The sequence below is a fragment of the Caretta caretta genome, chromosome 3 (assembly GCF_965140235.1).
Source record: "Caretta caretta isolate rCarCar2 chromosome 3, rCarCar1.hap1, whole genome shotgun sequence".
NCBI lineage: Eukaryota > Metazoa > Chordata > Testudines > Cheloniidae > Caretta > Caretta caretta.
In genome coordinates this window covers 184,727,572-184,748,600 of record NC_134208.1, presented here as the reverse complement: position 1 = coordinate 184,748,600, position 21,029 = coordinate 184,727,572, and the positions used below count along the sequence as shown (strand labels likewise).

Below are 21,029 nucleotides of genomic sequence, written 5' to 3'. Positions count from 1 at the left end.
GTATTCATGCGCTTCAGGGCAGGGGAAAGCAAGTCACAAAGTTCCATGAAAGTGCCCTTACGCATGCGAAAGTTTCGTAGCCACTGGGAATTGTCCCAGACCTGCAACACTATGCGGTCCCACCAGTCTGTGCTTGTTTCCCGAGCCCAGAATCGGCGTTCCACAGCATGAACCTGCCCCATTAGCACCATGATGCATGCATTGTCAGGGCCCATGCTTTCAGAGAAATCTGTGTCCATGTCCTGATCACTCACGGGACCGCGCTGACGTCGCCTCCTCGCCCGGTATCGTGTTGCCATGTTCTGGTGCTGCATATACTGCTGAATAATGCGTGTGGTGGTTAATGTGCTCCTAATTGCCAAAGTGAGCTGAGCGGGCTCCATGCTTGCCTTGGTATGGCGTCCGCACAGAAAAAAGGCGCGGAACGATTGTCTGCCGTTGCTCTGACGGAGGGAGGGGCGACTGACGACACAGCTTACAGGGTTGGCTTCAGGGAGCTAAAATCAACAAAGGGGGTGCCTGTACATCAAGGAGTATTTCAGGCAGGACTGCACGGAGGGTTCCAATAAGAAATGGTGCACCTAAGTTATCATTGTTATTGGAACAAGGAGGTTAGCCTGGCCTCTGATTGATACATGGCTAGATTTACCTCGCTGCACCTTCTCTGTGAGTGACTGCAGTGTGACCTAGAGGAATGAGTCCCCTAGACAGGGGAGGAGGCAAATGAGTACAAAACAAATCTGGTCTATTTCTTGTTTTGACCCACTCCATCTATCTTTTACATCTTTGGCTGGCAGCAGACGGTGCAGAAGGACTGCATGCCATCCACATCTCATGGCTGCTCGGCAGAAGATGGTACAGTACGACTGCTAGCCATCCCCATCTCTTGCCTGCCTGGCAGAAGATGGTGCAATACGACTGCTAGCAATCCTCATCTCTTGCCTGCCTGGCAGAAGATGGTACAGTACGACTGCTAGCAGTCCGTATCGCCTGCCCGCTCACCATAAGACGGTTCAATAGGACTGACTGCAGGACTAAAGAGAATGACCTGGTCAAGTCACTCCAAATTTAGTCCCTGCGCCCATGTCTGCCCAGGCGCTCCTGATCGACCTCACAGAGGCGACCAGGAGCACCTCAGACATGACGATGACGGCTACCAGTCGTACTGTACCGTCTGCTGCCACAAGGCAAGGGGTTGCTGCTACTGTGTAGCAATGCCGTACCGCGTCTGCCAGCACCCAGGAGACATAGGGTGACGGTTACCTGAGCGGGCTCCATGCTTGCCATGGTATGGCGTCTGCACAGGTAACTCAGGAAAAAAGGCGCGAAATGATTGTCTGCCCTTGCTTTCACGGGGGGAGGGAGGGAACGGGGGGCTGACGATATGTACCCAGAACCACCCGCGACAATGTTTTAGCCCCATCAGGCATTGGGATCTCAACCCAGAATTCCAATGGGCAGCGGAGACTGCGGGAACTGTGGGATAGCTACCCACAGTGCAACGCTCCGGAAGTCGACGCTTGCCTCGGTACTGTGGAAGTGCTCCGCCGAGTTAATGCACTTAATGCACTTAGAGCATTTTCTGTGGGGACACACACACTCGAATGTATAAAACCGATTTCTAAAAAACCGACTTCTATAAATTCGACCTTATTCCGTAGTGTAGACATACCCTTAGAGGTTTTTAAGGCCCGGCTTGACAAAGTCCTGGCTAGGATGATTTAGTTGGGGTTGGTCCTGCTCTGAGCAGGCGGTTGGACTAGATGACCTCCTGAGATCTCTTCCAACCCTAATCTTCTATGATTCTATGATTCATTGGTAGGATAAGACTCAACTCTTTTCAGTGGATGGGAGATTACATTTGCCTGGTGGCCAGTTTCTCATGAGAATGGGACTGGGGTTTTGGTTCCTTTGCCCCTGGGGATATAGGGTCTGCTGGTCAGGCACATAAAGCTGGCGCCACCATGCTGCCTCAGTGGGACTTTTTGTCTTCTTGGTTCTGTGAGTTGAGCAGGAATTATTGTTGTTAAAGTAGCAGCCACCCTTTATTTTACTGCCAGGATTCATCTCTAGCTGCAGCAGCCACTCCTCTTGGCAGTTCTTATTCATTGCCTGAGGTGCTTACTGCTGTTGAAACAATAAACATAGGAAGCGCTCAAGCTTGTTTGTGTGAAGAAGTGAAAATGAGGTGGCAGCTTTTGCAGCCTGATTCCAGCCATTTTCTTCCTGTCAGGGTGCAAATGCCAGCTGAGGGTGAGGCCTGATACCTTTTTTTATTGTGGGGAGAAAGGACAGAGATTTTTCAATTAGCTTTAACTGCTGCTTGCCATTATATGTTTCTCAGGATCAATGAGAGGGGGTCGGGGCACTTGAAAAGGCCGTTTTGCAGCATGCCTGCATGTCAGGGTATATCAAAAAACCTGTGACTGACATTTTTTATTCCCAAGTTTAGTGCTTTTAATTAGGTACCTTCTGCTTGTCCAGTCTTCACAAACAGCATCAGGCACTCTGTGGAAAACATGCTTCATTTTCTTTAGACAGAAACTGCAGAAAAGTGGAGGGTTCTTTTCAAATATCATTTGCTTAGGTTCAGGGATTTGGCTAGAAGGGAATGTGCACGTGCTGATCAGGGAGGAGGAGTGAGCAGGAGGGGGAGGAAAGAGAGGAGGGAGACAGTGGGGAGTGGGTGAGGCCTGGATAGAGCAGGGGACGGGGCCAGAAGCAGACCAGGGTGGAGTATGGGCGGGGCCACAGGCAGAAGAGGCAGGCTAGGGAGATACTGCCTCCCCAAGTGGAAGCTTCACCCACCGCCCACATCCAGAAATACATCTCACAATGTTTATGAAGATTAGTATGATATAAGATTTTATTAGATACCTCACTTGACCCTCTTTGGATAAATACTATGAAAGCAATGTGTTGGGTATAGTAAGTTTGTCAGGTCTCTCAGGAGCTACTGTTATAGAACAATGAACTTCTTGCCAATTGGCATTGAGGGTGTGACTGGGGTCCTAGTGGGGCCAGCCAAGGTCACTCAATTAGGGTGAACTGCAAAGAATGGGGCAGACAAACCCCAAAGCTGGTGGATAATTCAATACTTAAATTTACCAAGCCGGCATAAAGCAGCTTCTTTATTACCTTACTGGTTGCCCCAAAAATAACAACACAGTTCCCTTAAAGCAACCCAGCCTCAGGCCTCCATCCAGGTATCCAAATCAAATATGATGAAGATTTCTGAAAATCATATTTCATCATAAAAAGAAAAGGTTCTACCAATCCCAAAGGATCAGACACATTACCTCCCATATTCCAGATTGCCTGTCCAGACTACTCCTGTCTCCTCCACCTGCGCGTATATCCAGACAGACAACCTAACCATGGATGCCTCTACCCAGATCCTGGTGTGGATTTGCAGAGACTGTAGCCTGTATTTCCCACTCACAGAAAACCAGGCTGAGGGGATCATCCAGTGTGAGAGGTGCCTGCTGGTGGAATCTCTCAGGATATAGGTGGGAGAGCTACAGGAGGAGGTGGCTAGGTTGAGGAACATCTGTGCATACGAGGAATTCATTGACAGTATTCATAAGGAGATTTCCCAGGCTGAGAACGCTATCCAGCTAGAGAGGGCTGCTGTCATGCCACCGGGGGAGGAGGATAAGGCTCTGGTACAGGGAGGACACTGGCAGCTGATTACTTCTGGCAGCAGGCCGTGCTCCACCCCTACTCCCAACCCACCCACCATGGTGATGGAGAACCGTTATACTGCCCTGGCAATGAGTAATGCAGAATCACCCCCAAAGGTTGAAGAGGAGAAGCCATGTACCCCCAAGGCAACCTAGGCAGCAGTGACCATGAGATGGTTGAGTTCAGGATCCTCACAAAAGGAAGAAAGGAGAGTAGCAAAATACAGATCCTGAACTTCAGAAAAGCAGACTTTCTCTCCCTTAGGGAACTGATGGGCAGGATCCCCAGGGAGGCTAATCTGAAGGGGAAAGGAGTCCAGGAGAGCTAGCTGTATTTTAAAGAAGTCTTATTGAGGGCGCAGGAACAATCCACCACAACGTGCAGAAAGAAGAGTAAATATGGCAGGTGACCAGCTTGGCTTAACAGTGAAATCTTCGGTGAGCTTGAACTCATAAAAGGAATCTTACAAAAAATGGAAATTTGGACAGATGTCTAGGGAGGAGTATTAAAATATTGCTAGAGCATGCAGGGGTGTAATCAGGAAGGCCAAGGCACAACTGGAGTTGCAGCTAGCAAAGGATGTGAAGGGTAACAAGAAGGGTTTCTACAGGTATGTTAGCAGCAAGAAGAAGGGACCGTTATTGAATGGGGGAGGCAACATAGTGACAGATGATGTGGAAAAAGCTGAATACTCAATGCTTTTTATGCCTTGGTCTTCACAGACAAGGTCAGATCCCAGACTGCTGCACTGGGCAACGCAGTATGGGGAGGAGGTGAGCAGCCCTCAGTGGTGAAAGAACAGGTTAAAGACTATTTAGAAAAGCTGGACATGCACAAGTCCATGGGTCCAGATCTAACAGATCCAAGGGTGCTGAGGGAGTTGACTGATGTGATTGCAGAGCCATTGGCCATTATCTTTGAAAATTCGTGGAGATCAGGAGAGGTCCTGGACGATTGGAAAAAGGCAAATATCATACCCATCTTTTAAAAAGGGAAGAAAGAAAACCCAGGGAACTACTGACCAGTCAGCCTCACTTCAGTCCCTGGCAAAATCATGGAGCTGGTGCTCAGGGAATCCATTTTGAAGTACTTGGTGGAGAGAAAGGTGATCAGGAACAGTCAACATGGATTCACGAAGAGCAAGTCATACCTGACCAACCTGACTGCCTTCTACAATGAGATAACTGGTTTTGTGGATATGGGGAAAGCGGTCGATGTGATATGTCTTGACTTTAGCAAAACTTTTGATAATGGTCTCCAACAGTATCCTTGCCAGCAAGTTAAAGAAGTACAGATTGGATGAATGGACTATAAAGTGGATAGAAAGCTGGCTAGATTGTTGGACTCAACGGGTAGTGATCAATGGCTCGATGTCTAGTTGGCAGCTGGTATCAAGCGGAGTACCCTGGGGTCAGTCCTGGGGCCAGTTTTGTTCAACATCTTTATTAATGATCTGGGTGATGGGATGAATTGCACCCTCAGCAAGATCACAGATGACACTAAGCTGGGGTGAGAAGTAGATACACTGGAGTGTAGGGATAGGGTCCAGAGTGACCTAGACAAATTGGAGGATTGGGCCCAAAGAAATCTGATGAGGTTCAACAAGGACAAGTGCAGAGTCCTGCACTTAGGACGGAAGAATCCCATGCACTGCTTCAGGCTGGGGACTGACTGGCTAAGCAGCAGTTCTGCAGAAAAGGACCTGGGGATTACAGTGGACGAGAAACTGGATATGAGTCAGCAGTGTGCCCTTGTTGCCAAGAAGGCCAATGGCATATTTGGCTGTATTAGTAGGAGCGCATTGCCAGCAGATCGAGAGAAGTGATTATTCTCCTCTATTCGACACTGGTGAGGCCTCATCTGGAATATTCGCAAAAAGAAAAGGAGTACTTGTGGCACCTTAGAGACTAACCAATTTATTTGGTTAGTCTCTAAGGTGCCACAAGTACTCCTTTTCTTTTTGCAAATACAGACTAACACGGCTGTTACTCTGAAATCTGGAATATTGTGTCCAGTTTTGGTGCCCCCACTACAGAAGGGATGTGGACAAGTTGGAGAGAGTCCAGTGGAGGGCAACAAAAATGATTAGGGGGCTGGGGCAAATGACTTACGTGGAGAGGCCGAGGGAACTGGGGTTATTTAGTCTGCAGAAGAGAAGAATGAGGATGGATTTGATAGCAGCCTTCAACTACCAGAAAGAGGGTTCCAAAGAGGATGGATCTAGACTGTTCTCAGTAGTGGCAGATGACAGAACAAGAAGCAGTGGTCTCAAATTGCAGTGGGGGAGGTCTAGGTTGGATATTAGGAAACACTATTTCACTAGGAGGATGGTGAAGCACTGGAATGGTTTACCTAGGGAGGTGGTGGAATCTCCATCCTTAGAGGTTTTTAAGGCCCGGCTTGACAAACCCCTGGCTGTGATGATTTAGCGGGTGTTGGTCCTGCTTTGAGCAGGGGATTGGATTAGATGACCTCCTGAGGTCTCTTCCAATCCTAATATTCTATGATTCTATGATTGTAAGGCTGGGAGGATCGCAGCCACCACTCCCAGGAGGAAACATAGGGTAGTGGTGTTTTGGAGACTCTTCTGAGGGGGACGGAGGCACCCATCTGTCGCCCTGAAATGGCATCCCGGGAGGTATGCTGCCTGCCAGGGGCCCAGAGCCGAGAAGTTACGGAGGGATTGTCGAGGATCATCCAGCCTTCTGACTACTACCCCATGCTACTCATCCATGTGGGCACTAATGATACTGCAGGTATGACCCTCCGCAGATCAGAAGTGACTTCAGGGCTCTGGGAGTATGGGTGAGGGAGTTGAGAGCACAGGTGGTGTTCTTTTCAGTCCTTCCAGTCAAAGGGAAGGGCCTCAGCAGAAACAGATGAATCCTGGAGGTGAATGCCTGGCTGTGAGGATGGTGACACCAGGAGGGCTTTGGATTCCTTGACCACGGGATGCTGTTCCAGGAAGAAGGACTGCTAAACAGAGATGGGGTCCACCTACCGAGGAAGGGGAGGAGCATATTTGGCTACAGATTGGCTAACCTAGTGAGGAGGGCTTTAAACTTGGTTCAATGGGGGCAGATGACCAAAGCCCAGAGGTAAGTCAAAAACATGGAGACCTGGGAGAAGGGTCAGAATCTGGAGGGAGCGTGGACTGTTATAGTAGAAATAAGGGAGAGACAAGACAGAACTGGGGAGCGGAAATAAATCAGTATCTTAGATGTCTGTATACTAATGTGAGAAGTATGGGGAATAAGCAGGAAGACCTTGAAATGCTAGTAAATAAACAGAGCTATGACAAAGTTGGCATCACGGAGACTTGATGGGATAATACGCATGACTGGAATATTGGTATAGAAGGTGTTAAAACCATAGGGGTAGCCTAAATTCCTCCTTACCTGTAAGGGGTTAAGAAGCTCAAGTAACCTGATTGGCACCTGACCAAAGGAACCAATGGGGACAAAAGATACTTTCAAATCTGGTGGGGGAAAGAGGTTTTGTTTTGGGTTCTTTTTTTCTGTGGCCGTTCTCTCTTGGGACTGAGAGGAGCCAGACAGAAATCCATCTTCTCCAACCCATCCTAATCCAAGTATCCAATATTGCAACCAGTATAGGTAAGCCAGGCAAGGCAGATTAGTTTATCTTTTGTTTTGCTTGTGAATTTTCCCTGTGCTAAGAGGGAGGTTTATTCCTGTTTTCTGTAACTTTAAGGTTTTGCCTAGAGGGGAATCCTCTGTGTTTTGAATATGAATACCCTGTAAAGTATTTACCATCTTGATTTTACAGAGGTGATTCTTTTACCTTTCCTTTAAATAAAATCCTTCTTTAAGAACCTGACTGATTTTTCCATTGTTCCCAGACTCAGGGGTTTGGGTCTTTGATCATTTTGTAACCAATTGGTTAGGATATTATTCTCAAGCCTCCCCAGGAAAGGGGGTGTAAGGGCTTGGGGCAATTGCTGGGGGAAGAGGAACTCCAAATGGTCCTTTCCCCTGGTTCTTTGTTAAATCACCTGGTGGTGGCAGTGTTACTCAAACCCAAAATACAAGGGAGAATTTGTGCCTGGGGAGTCTTTAACCTAAGCTGGTAGAAATAAGCTTAGGGGGTCTTTCATGTGGGTCCCCACGTCTGTACCCTAGAGTTCAGAGTGGGGAGGGAAGCCTGACAGAAGGATATAGCTTGCTCAGAAAGGACAGGCAGGGAAAAAAGGGAGGAGGTATTGCCTTATATATTAAAAATGTATACACTTGGACTGAAGTTGACATAGAAATAAGAGACAGACTTGTTGAAAGTCTCTGGGTAAGGATAAAAGGGGTAAAAAACAAGTGTGATGTCACGGTAGGAGTCTACTACAGACCACCAAACCAGGAAGAAGAGGTGGATGAGGCTTTTTTTAAACAACTAACAAAATCATCCAAAGCACAGGACTTGGTAGTGATGGGAGACTTCAACTACTCAGACATCTGTTGGGAAAATAACACAGCAGGGCACAGATTATCCAACAAGTTCTTGGAATGGATTGGAGACAATTTTTTATTTCAGAAGGTGGATAAAGCTACTAGCGGGGAGGCTGTTCTAGATTTTATTTTGACAAATAGGGAAGAACTGATTGAGAATGAAAGTGGAAGTAGAAGGCAACTTGGGTGAAAGTGATCATGAAATGGTAGAGTTCATGATTGGAAGGAATGGTAGGAGAGAGAACAGCACAATAAAGACAATGGATTTCAAGAAGGCAGACTTTAGCAAACTCAGGGAGTTGGTAGGTAAAATCCCATGGGAAGCAAGTCTAAGGGGAAAAACAATTGAAGACAGTTGGCAGTTTTTCAAAGAGACATTCTTAAGGGCATAAGAGCAAACTATTCCACTGCATAGGAAAGATAGGAAGTATGGCAGGAGACCACCCTAGCTTAACCAGGAGATCTTCAATGATCTAAAACTCAAAAAAGAGTCCTACAAAAACTGGAAACTCAGTCAAATTATAAAGGATAAATATAAACAAATAACACAAGTATGTAGGGACAAAATTAGAAAAGCCAGGGCACAAAACGAGATCAAACTAGCTAGGGACATAAAAGGAAACAAGAAAACATTTGACAAATGCATTAGAAGCAAGAGGAAGACCCAAGGACAGAGTAGGCCCGTTACTCAATAAGTGGGGAAATAACTTCTTACACCAGCTATAACTTCATGTTTAACACCATTCCATTCAAGATGGATTCTGGCTAAAGGCACGCTTACAGTAAACTCATAGAGGATTACAATATTCACACTCTTATCTGGTAAGTAACCTTCCTCATTGATAAGATCCGCTTTAACAAGAGTGATGTTAGAAGCCGTAATTTGCCCTAAACAGCTTTTACCGTTGACTTTTACATTCTCTGCACAAGTTATGGGGTTACCTTTACCTGAGCTCACAGTAAAAACATTTACATAAAAGGTGGCAGTGTTGGGGTATATTTGGTTACACACAGATAACTGCTTAGAGTCAAACAACATACCAACGTTATTACAAACTGGATAGATTCTGTCCCATATTTCCTGTTGAGAGGAGCTGGCTTTTCAGGATGATACAGTTTCTGTTGTTCCTTTATTCTTTTGAGTTGGAGCTTAGGTCGGTCCACTTCTGCCTTCGCTTGTAGTTCCTGCAATCAAATATATGCCATTTTTTGTTCATGATCAAAACAGATGTTTCCATATTAGCTATTTTTTTATTTCCCTGCAATCGAAGATATGGCATTTTTTGTCCATGTTCAAACTGCTGCTGGTTTCTTATTGCAAACATTTTCACTGAGTCTGCTTCCTTAGCACTGGCCATTAACGGATTTTTCAGTTCCTGCTCTGGGGCTTTTTCTTAAAAGACAACCCCCTCTGTGAGCGCAATTCTTCCAGGCATTTTCTATTAGAATCTTGATCATGGGTCACTCACTGTGACTAATTTTTAACGCTTAAACTATCCAAAATCCAAATTAATTTTTGACAAGTATGTGGTTCTGACCCAAAAACCCAGTTAAGCTGTGGTAATGTGTATCCTGCCAACTACGCCATTGTGACTGGAGTCCCAGTGGGGGCCAGCTGAGGTCACTCAGTAAGGGTGAATTGCAAAGAATGGGACAGACAAACCCCAAAGCTGGTGCATAATTCAATACTTAAATTTACCAAGCCAGCATAAAATAGCTTCTTTATTACCTCACTGGTTACCCATACACTAACAACACAGTTCCCAACACACAGGGGTCTCAAACTCAAATGACCACGAGGGCCACATGAGGACTAGTACATTGGCCCGAGGGCAGCACCACTGACCACCCCCCCACCGCTGCCCTGCCCCCCCCACTCCACCCCTTCCGTGAGGCCCCGCCCCGCCCCACCTCTTCCCAGCCTGCCTGCCCTGCCCTGCCCTGCCCCTGCACCGCTCCGGGAAGCAGCTGGGACCTTGGGGGGGGGGGGGGGAGGAGGAATAGGGGTCTGTGTGTTGTCCTGGCCGCTCCTCCAGATACCTACCCCGAAGCTCCCATTGGCCAAACGCCGGTGCGCACCAGGCCGGAGCCACTCTAGGTAAATGCTGGGGGAGTGGGGGTGCCACAGGGAGCTGGCGGGCCACAGAAAATAACCCCCGCGGGCCGCATTTTTGAGACCCCTGCCTTAAAGCAACCCAGCCTCAGGCCTCCATCCAGGTACCCAAGTCAAATATAATGAAGATTTCTGAAAATTATATTTCATCATATAAAAGAAAAGGTTCTACCAATCCCAAAGGATCAGACACATTACCTCCCAGGTTACTGAATATTCAGTAACCATTTTCAGTTAAGTCTGTAGCTTTGGGGCCATGGTTAAGACCCTGGGTCTGTGTTGCAGCAGGCTTGCATGTCTGGCTCAAGAAGGCAGGGTTCTGGAGGCCCAAACTGGCAGAGAAAACAGACTCAGAGGTAGTCTCAGCATATCAGGTGACAGCTCCAAGGGGGTCTCTGTGACTGAACCCTTCACACCAGGTATTATTCTTTGTATAAGATCTGCTGCAATTATATAGTAGTGGTAGCAACAATGGTTTACATAACTATAGTTTAATCAAACTTGTGTTTTACCAGCAAGGGAAAATTATGTTAGTCAGAACTGCTAAGGAAGACCATACCCATAGTCTAAGAAGTAGTAGGGCTTGTATACAAAAACATGGATGTACACAGGGGAGAGTCTGGAAGAATGGCAGCTGATGAGGTTATTGCATGTAGTAACAGACTCTCATCACTTCTGCCTGCCTTTACAAAATGATGGAATGGGTTAAATCCAGCATTTGGCTTGGTGGATCTGAATAACATTAACCCAGTTTCTAGGTAACAAGCTAGGCTGTTAATTCAACCACTCACATATTTCAGAGATCAGGGATGGGAGTTACATATTTTAAATTAATATTACCTAATATATCCCATTTATTCTGCCCTGAGAACAGCTTTTTATGATACAAAACATTTTTTAAAAAGAGACCCTGGTGGATTACTGTTCGTAATATAAAGAAGCGACAAAGACACTGTCATTTTATTTATTCTGTTACAAAATCTTCACATGGCCAGCCATACAATCAAGTGCTGTTGGCCTTGTATGATAATGTTAGATATTAATAAACATAGAAAAAATACAGTTTTTTATCTGTGCATGTAACCTTACTGGTGTGCTGGAAACAATATCTTCAAATACGGCAAGTATTGCAGCAAACAATCACTCCTCTGTCTCAGCTGTTTTCGTTAAGAAATTCAGGATATCTATTTATCTTCTGGCTGGCAGGCTTAAATAACAATGGCCCATCTGCTTAGTGTTAAGTATGTAACTTAAACGGAATCTCAAGTAATTAAAATAACATACTAGCAACATGGCCTTTCTCCAGACACACAGACCTAAGTTGTTTGGTGCTTCTCTGTCATTTTTAGGCTAGACCGTTGAGATGGATTATTGCTAGTTGTTTAACGACACCATAAATGTGCATGGTGCAGGGGTGAGGAATAGCTTCAGTAACTGCAATGCTATCTTAACTGTGGTGCAACTATGGTACCGCCCCATAATACAGTTCAGAAACTCTCAAGGAAAAACCATCAATTACATAATAGGGGTGAAACTAACTTAAGGGACTTACTGGTATGCAGGGCGGCTGGGGTCCTGAGCAAGGTGGGGGGGGGGGGCGGCTCAACCAGAAAGCACGGGGCCTCGGGTGGAAGGGGTTCCAGCCCTTCAGTTCTGCCTAGTCCGCACCGCCAGGCCTCTCGCGATGATTTAAAGGGTCTGGGGCTCCTGGCCACCGCTAGCACTACCCTGGGGCTCCGGCTGTGATTTAAAGGGCCCAGGACTCCTGGCTGCTGCTGCTACCCCAGGGATCCAGCAGTGATTTAAAGGACCCGGGGCTCCTGGCCACTGTTACCACTACCCCGGGGCTCTGTCGGCAATTTAAAGGGCCCAGGGCTCCGGCTGCTGGCGCAGTAGCGGCAGCGGCGGTGGCCAGGAGCCCCAATCCCTTTAAATCACCGCTGGAGCCCCATGGTAGTGGTAGCAGTGGTGGCAGCCAGGAGCCCCGGGCCCTTTTAAATTGCTGGGCCCTGGGGAAGCTGCCCCTTTTGGGTCCCCCTCATCAGCAGCCCTGCCGGTATGGTCAGCTGTGTACCGGCTCTTACCGGTATGCCGGACCGGACCAGACCGGCTTACTTTCACCTCTGATAATAGTTTATGGTGTAAAACAGTGGTTTTCAACCTTTTTTCATTTGCAGACCCCTTTGGCAATCCTAGACATAGTCTGTGGATCCCTGTGTTCCATGGACAACAGATTAAAAAACCACTGTTCTATGGTAGCGGTTCTTAACCAGGGGTATGCATACCCTTGGAGGTACGCAGAGGTCTTCCGGGGGGTATATCAACTCATCTAGATATTTGCCTAGTTTCACATCAGGCTACATAAAAATCCTAGCGAAGCCAGTACAAACTAAAATTTCATACAGACAAAATGAGAAAGTAAGCAATTTTACAGTAACAGTGTGCTGTGACACTTCTGTATTTTTATGTCTGATTTTGTAAGCACATAGTTGTTAAGTGAGATGAAACTTGGGGTACGCAAGATAACTCAGACTCCTAAAAGGGGTACAGTAGTCTGGAAAGGTTGAGACCCACTGTTCTATGGTAACGACAACCATTCACAGACCCTTTAGACATAGCGTGTCAGAGTTGTTTCTGAGGCTGTGGATGGCAGTGTGTTCTGCACGGCTGAGGTTGTGGGGCAAGAGATGTTGCTTTTCTACAATTTCAGCCCGTGCACATCAGTGGAAGCACTCTATGTAGAAGTCCAGTCTGTTGTTTTGACCTTCAGGAGGAGTCCACCCAGAATCCTTCTTTTTGTAGTGTTGGTAGGAAGGTCTCTGGGGGTTAGTATGTTGTTCACAAGTGTGTTGGAAATATTCCTTGAGTCGGAGATGTCAAAAATAGGATTCTAGGTCACCACAGAACTGTATCATGTTCGTGGGGCTGGAGGGGCAGAAGGACAGGCCCCGAGATAGCCCAGCAGAAGCAGCTGTCCTAAGAGTATAGCTGGATAGATTAACAATATTGCTGGGTGGGTTAAGGGAACCACTGTTGTGGCCCCTTGTGGTATGTAGTAGTTTAGAAAGTTTAGTGTCCTTTTTCTTTTGTAGAGAAGCAAAGTGCGTGTTGTAAATGGCTTGTCTAGTTTTAGTAAAGTCCAGCCATGAGGAAGTTTGTGGGGAAGGTTGGTTTTTTATGAGAGTATCCAGTTTTGAGAGCTCATTCTTAATCTTTCCCTGTTTGCTGTAGAGGATGTTGATCAGGTGGTTCCGCAGTTTCTTTGAGTGAGTGTGTGGCAAAGCTGTCAGCATAGTCTGTGTGGTATGTCGATTGTAATGGTATACATTTGGGGACAATGTATACCTTCAAAATTAGTGGCACTGCTATGGGTACCCGCATAGCCCCACAGTATGCCAACATTTTTATAGCTGACTTCGAACAACGCTTCCTCAGCTCTCGTTCCCTAATGCCCCTACTCTACTTGTGCTACATTGAGGACATCTTCATCATCTGGACCCATGGAAAAGAAGCCCTTGAGGAATTCCACCATGATTTCAACAATTTCCATTCCCCCCTCCCCCCCATCAACCTCAGCCTGGACCAGTCCACACAAGAGATCCACTTCCTGGACACTACGGTGCTAATAATCAATGGTCACATAACTACCACCCTATACCGGAAACCTACTGACTGCTATTCCTACCTACATGCCTCCAGCTTTCATCCAGACCACACCACACGATCCATTGTCTACAGCCAAGCTCTACAATACCACATGTGCTCCAACCCCTCAGACAGAGACAAACACCTAAAAGATCTCTATCAAGAGACTCTGAAAAAAGATCTCCATCAAGCATTCTTACAACTACAGTACCCACCTGTTGAAGTGAAGAAACAGATTGACAGAGCCAGAAGAGTACCCAGAAGTTACCTACTACAGGACAGGCCCAACAAAGAAAATAACAGAACGCCACTAGCCATCACCTTCAGCCCTCAACTAAAACCTCTCCAACACATCATCAAGGATCTACAACCTATCCTGAAGGATGACCCATCACTCTGGAGAGACAGGCCAGTCCTTGCTTACAGACAGCCCCCCCAACCTGAAGCAAATACTCAGCAGCAACCACACACCACACAACAGAACCACTAACCCAGGAACCTATCCTTGCAACAAAGCCCGTTGACAACTGTATCCACATATCTATTCAGGGGACACCATCATAGGGCCTAATCACATCAGCCACGCTATCAGAGGCTCGTTCACCTGCACATCCACCAACGTGATATATGCCATCATGTACATTGGCCAAACTGGACAGTCGCTATGTAAAAGAATAAATGGACACAAATCAGACGTCAAGTATTATAACATTCAAAAACCACTTGAAGAACACTTCAATCTCTTTGGTCACTCAATTACAGACCTAAAAGTTGCAATTCAACAAAAAAAACTTCAGAAACAGACTCCAGTGAGAGACTGCTGAATTGGAATTAATTTGCAAACTGGATGCAATTAACTTAGGCTTGAATAAAGACTGGGAGTGGATGTGTCATTACACAAAGTAAAACTATTTCCCCTTGGTTATTTCCCCTCCTACTGTTCTTGTAAAGTGCTGGAAATGGCCCACCTTGATTATCACTACAAAAGGTCCCCCCCCCCCCTTCACCCTGCTCTCCTGCTGGTAATAGCTCACCTTTCCTGATCACTCTTGTTACAGTGTGTATGGTAACACCCATTCTTTCATGTTCTCTGTGTATATAAAATCTCCCTACTATATTTTCCACAGTATGCATCCGATGAAGTGAGCTGTAGCTCATGAAAGCTTATGCTCCAAGGTGCCACAAGTACTCTTTTTCTTCATGCCTATATAGAAACTACATATTGTCTATTTTCCATATAGAGTGATTGCTGACAGCTTACCCTTATCATAGTCTGGGAGCTTACATATCTTAAAGGAGTTGTGGTTAGCATTTAGAGTGTGGCTTGGAGCTATGCGTGCTCCTAATATAAGCTTGCTGGGCAACAGCTTACATTTTTGTTTCATACACTCTTGCAGAGCTGTCTTGGCTTGGCTTGACTTTGCCACGGTCATTACTGGATCGACTGATGGCAGATGGTTAATTACCATAAATAGGATAGAGTCTGTTGTGGTCCTTGTGTGCATATCCAGGCATAACCAAGCCAAGTGAAGCTGTATCTAAGCATGTGAAAGCAGCTTTAGTCTTTCTGCATACACTAATTTTGACCTTTCAAATGGAAAACTGATGGTGTCATTTTGAGCAGATGGCAAACAGTAACATTGTAAAACATCAGTGATGTAATTTTAAAAAAAGTAATATCAAGCTTTTAATGGTTTTAACATGGCATAGTACATAGGATCACCTCATCTCCCAGTTTGTAGGGTAAGTCAAAGTTAGGACTAGTGCAGTGTGTTTTTCGTAATGGAAAATGTGTTATTTACTAAACAAGAGTCAATGTTCCTCATAAATTCTTGAGTTTATGGAACAAACATATATGATCTCCCCCTTGAGCTGTTGAAATTCTCTTTAACAAAGTAGATTTCATCAGAACAAAAAAGTGTTTTCATCTTGAGATCTCTGTTTTAGAACCACTCACTTACTGCAAGAATAGTGAAAATCCATTAGTGCTGAAGCTGCTCCTTTTATCAGAGTTTTAGCTAAACAAACCTAGAAAGGATAGCCTAGAGTGTTTCATTTGATAAAAATGTACATAAATATTGCTGCAGTCAGCGGTCAACTTCCATAACACATTGTTAAATAATTCAAGCATACTGAATTCCACAAACGATAAAATGCTGAAAACACATTGGTCACAGAGGGTACTGTGGATGAACTATGCAAAAATGCCATACGTGTGGATTACTCATTGACTGCAGGATATTTGCTAATGTAAACCTGACCAAGTTTGAAAGCTTGTCTCTTTCACTAACAGAAGTTAGTCCAATAAAAGATATTACCTCACCCACCTTGTCTCTCAAAGTTATAAATCATTGAGAAGTTCAATTACTCTCCTGGGACCTCATAGCCCATTTGTTGTATTTCCTCTAAATGGTTGAGGAGCCAATGCAATGGCTATTCCACTTCATTGGGATCAAAAATATTTTAATGAAAAACCAGATTACCTTCTAATTTATGAACTGGTAATTCTGTTTCTTGTATAGCATAGCAAATCCACATTTTTCAGCCATGTATACATAGCGGATCTGGGTATTTATCCTAGCAACTTCATGACGTATAGTGAGGACCAAAGTTCTAATACAGTCAATCTTTGCGCCCAGCTAACTTAAAATATTCCTTCCCTTCAACGGTTCTCTGATACTGAGCCAAATAAAACAGAGTGATTTTTTTTAAAAAATGAATAGAAAACTAACACCAAATGGCTAAATCAAGTAACCAGAGTGCTGATTTCATTGCCATGTAAACACAAACCTTTTAGAACAGGTGTATTTATTGAAGAGAGAACATTCTGAGGTTATCTTAGCAGATATCTATTTAAAACTGAAGTTCCAGCAAACAGAATCCTTGTTAGTCATGAGTGAAGAACTTCTTGAAGATCAAGGCAGACATCTCCTTAAAAATGAAAAAATGTTATAGCCTTTTACATAAATGTTATAGATTTTATATAAACTATAACATTTGAGAGGGCAGAAAAGATTAGAGACTAAAATGTGAAGGGGGGGGGGAATGTGGGTTTGCTCCCACCATATAACATCATTAACAGTTAATATTCAAGGTAATGTTATTAATATTCTTAAGAAAGAATAGTGATTCAGATTTTTTCAGTCATATACATATACTATAAAATCTTCCACTACCTGTTATTTGAAACCACCAGTCAAATATGAACTCATCAGGTAATCTCCAGTAATATTTGTCAAAACTTCTGGAACCAACATAGTTATCTCTAACAGAATATTCATATCAACCCTCTTGCAAAAAAACAAACAAACAAACAAACTTCTTGACAAGGGCACTTCCCAGAATGGTGAACTACAAAGGAGAAAGCTCATTGTTGTGTTAACCACAGAAATATGTGCTGAACACAACTGCTAACTATGCTGCAGTGGGAAAGAGGTGCATTTGGCATATATGTAAATTTAAACATATCTTTTAAATAAATTCTATGTAAAACCTTGTGATGCTGTATGATTGGAACATGACCATTGATATTATTAATATTGCCACTGTTGGATAATTGCAACAAATCTTGTACAAAGTATATCATGTAAGGTGTCAAAGGAAAAGTTAGGATTTCCTGAGTATGATTATCCTGTTTGTATGCAAGTATCATATTTGTATCTAAAGTTATGAATATTGACTATGTAGCAATATTTCAAAAAAAAGTGTTTGCTCCTGGAGTAACACCCACGAGGTAATTTACATCCAGTCTGGCCACCACTTTGTGAATGGGCCATGAAATTGAACGGTCCATCAAAGAACACTTAGCTCTCACAATAGACAATAGAAGAATCTTGTCCCCACCCAGTGAGCCTTCCTGTGGACGCTTTAGCCAAAATATGAGTAATGTCTGTTCCTAGGAGTCATCAAATCATGCAAGAGCATGTGACTAGCTCATATGTAACCCTGGACTCCATCTTCTGCAGAGTTTTTTTGGAAAAAAAACTTCGAAAACTTGTGGCAATCGGGGAAGGTCCCAGACAATTGGAAAAAGGCAAATATAGTGTCCATCTTTAAAAAAGGGAAGGAAGAGAATCCAGGGAACCACATCTCAGTCCCTGGAAAAATCAAAAATTCCTGAGGTCCTCAAGGAATCCATTTTGAAGCACTTAGATGAGGAAGGTGATCAGAAACAGTCAAGATGGATTCACCAAGGGCAAGTCATACCTGACCAATCTGATTGCCTTCTATGATGAGATATGGGGAAAGCGGTGGACGGGATATATCTTGACTTTAGCAAAGCTTTTGGTACAGTCTCCCACAGTATTCTTGCCAGCAAGTTGAAAAAGTATGGATTGGATGGAAGGATAATAAAGGTGAATAGAAAGCTGGCTAGATTGTTGGACTCAACAGGTAGTGATCAACAGCTCGATGTCTAGTTGGCAGTCCTGAGGCTAGTTTTGTTCAACATCTTCTTTAATGATCTGGATGATGGGATGGATTGCACCCTCAGCAAGTTCGTGGTTGACACTAAGCTGGGGGGAGAGGTAGATATGCTAGAGGATAGGGATAGGTTCCAGAGTGACCTAGACAAATTGGAGGATTGGGCCAAAAGAAATCTGATGAGGTTCAACAAGGACAAGTGCAGAGTCCTGCACTTAGGATGGAAGAATCCTATGTACTGCTACAGACTGGGGACCGACTGACTAAGCAGCAGTTCTGCAGAAAAGGACCTGGGGATTACAGTGGACAAGAAGCTGGATATGAGTCAGCATGCCCTTGTTGCCAAGAAGGCTAATGGCATATTGGCCTGCATTAGTACAAGCATTGCCAGCAGATCGAGGGAAGTAATTATTCTCCCCTATTCAGCACTGGTGAAGCTCCCCACGACAGAAAGGATGTGGGCAAACTGTAGAGAGTCCAGCCAGGAAAATAAAAATGATTAGGGGCTGGGGCATATGATTTACGAGGAGAGGCTGAGGGAACTGGGCTTCTTTAGTCTGCAGAAGAGAAGAGTGAGGGGGGATTTGATAGCAGCCTTCAACTACCTGAAGGGGGATTCCAAAGAGGATGGAGCTCAGCTGTTCTCAGTGGTGGCAGATGACAGAACAAGGAGCAATGATCTTGGTCTAGGCTGGATATTAGGAAAAATTATTTCACTAGGAGGGTGGTGAAGCACTGGAATGGTTTACCTAGGGAGGTGGGGGAAATCTCCATCCTTAGAGGTTTTTAAGGCCCAGCTTGACAAAGCCCTGGCTGGGATGATTTAGTTGGGGTTGGTCCTGCTTTGAGCAAGGGGTTGTACTAGATGACCTCCTGAGGTCTCTTCCAACCCTAATCTTCCATGATTCTATGAAAGTGTTTTATTGACTATCAAAAAGTGCTAAAAGAAAATTATCCACGCTTGGGGCTCCAGCATTGACAGAGCAGTGCACTGTGTGTAGCTATCCCACAGTTCAGCTCGCCACCTTCTGGTGCTTGGTCTTGTGGGAAGGTGGAGAGGATTGCAACACATCATGTGTCCAGGCTTAATGTCCCATGATGCATTTCTTGCCGTTCTAGCATTGCATGTGCTTCCATCTTCATGGCATTTTTCAACGACCCTTGTTTGCTGTTTGCCCTGCCCTCTCTGTGTGAAAGAATGGATCCTGCACAATTGTCCAATGCTCTGCTAGCTGTCAGTAACCCATCACGAATGGCAGTGCAGTTCATGGTGAAGTTCCTAACTCAAAAGGATTCACAGTTGTCTGACATAGATAGGAGCAACATTAGATTACTTTTGGCATTCACTGAATAGCTGCACACGGTGGACCATCACTTTTGGGCTCAGGAAACTAGCACTGACTGAGTGCTGGGATCTCGTTGTCATGCATGTCTGGGATGATGAGCAGTGGCTACAGAATTTCTGAATGAGGAAAGCCACTGTCTTTAAAATGTGTGCAGAGCTTTCCCCTGCCCTGCGGCACAAGGACACCCAAGTGAGAGCTGCTCTCTTGGTGGAGAAGCACGTGGTGATCGCAGCGTGGAAGCTGGCAACTCCAGACTGCTACCAGTCGGTCGCAAATCAGTTTGCAGTCGGGAAGTTGATCACTGGGGCTGTGTTAACACAAGTGTATAGAGCCATTAATTGCATCCTGCTATGAAGGACTGAGACTCTTCGCAATGTGCATGAAATAGTGGATGGCTTTGCAGAAATGGGCTTCTTGGACTACAGAGTGGTGATAGAGGGCACGCATATTTAAATTTTGGCAGTGGACCATCTTGCGACGGATTACATCAATAGGAAGTGGTACTTCGATGGCGTTGCACGTGCCTGTGGATCAACACGGGGTGGTCTGGAAAGGTGCATGATGCATGTATCTTCAGGAATACTGGCCTTTGCAGAAAGCTGCAAGTGGGGACTTTTTTTCCCCGACCAGAAAATTACAGTGTGGGGCATGTTGAAATGTCCATAGTGATCCTGGGAGACACGGCATACCCATTAATGCTGTGGCTCATGAACCCTTACATGGGAAACTTGGAGCACTTCAACAACAGGCTGCGTAGGTGCAGAAAGACTGTGGAATGTGTGTTTGGCAGATTAAAAGGTGCATTATGGCGGGTTAGACCTCAATGAGGATAATATTCCTATGGACATAGTTGTGTGTTGTACGTTGCACAATATTTATGAAGTTAAGGGTGAAAAGTTTGCTCAGGGGTGGACTGCTGATGCAAACTGCCTGGCTGCTGATTTTGAGCAGCCAGATACAGGGCCATTAGAGAGGCACAACGGGGGGTAATTCAAATCAGGGAGGCTTTGAGGAACATTTTGAAAAAGAGAACTGGTAATGTATATTACTATGCTTGGTACTGCATTGCTTAATGAAATCAAGTTTTGCTAGGAAGCACTTGTGATTTTTGTGGCCTAGGATTCTATGTAAGCAAATGATTAACTGCTTGTTTATGTGTTGCTGCCACCAGCTATCACAATTTGCAGGACAATTTTCACACACACACACGAGACTCTTAATCTCAGCGTCATGGGTTCAAGCCCTACGTTGGGTGCTTGATTGGCTGCCATAAGTGTATTCTGAGGGGGGGATTTGATAGCTGCTTTCAACTACCTGAAAGGGGGTTCCAAAAGAGGATGGATCTAGACTGTTCTCAGTGGT

General features: G+C 45.0%; 1 long non-coding RNA gene across 2 annotated transcripts in view; it reads right to left on the bottom strand.

Moving 5' to 3' along the window:
* Positions 1-21,029, bottom strand: part of LOC142071639 (uncharacterized) — a 115,262-nt gene that overhangs the window by 18,893 nt on the left and 75,340 nt on the right. Inside the window, exon 3 of one of the 2 annotated variants that reach the window (XR_012667786.1) lies at positions 9,183-9,326. This is a non-coding gene — a long non-coding RNA (uncharacterized LOC142071639). Of the gene's footprint in view, positions 1-8,190; positions 9,327-21,029 lie in introns of those variants that run through there. The other variant, XR_012667785.1, reaches the window with a different exon arrangement.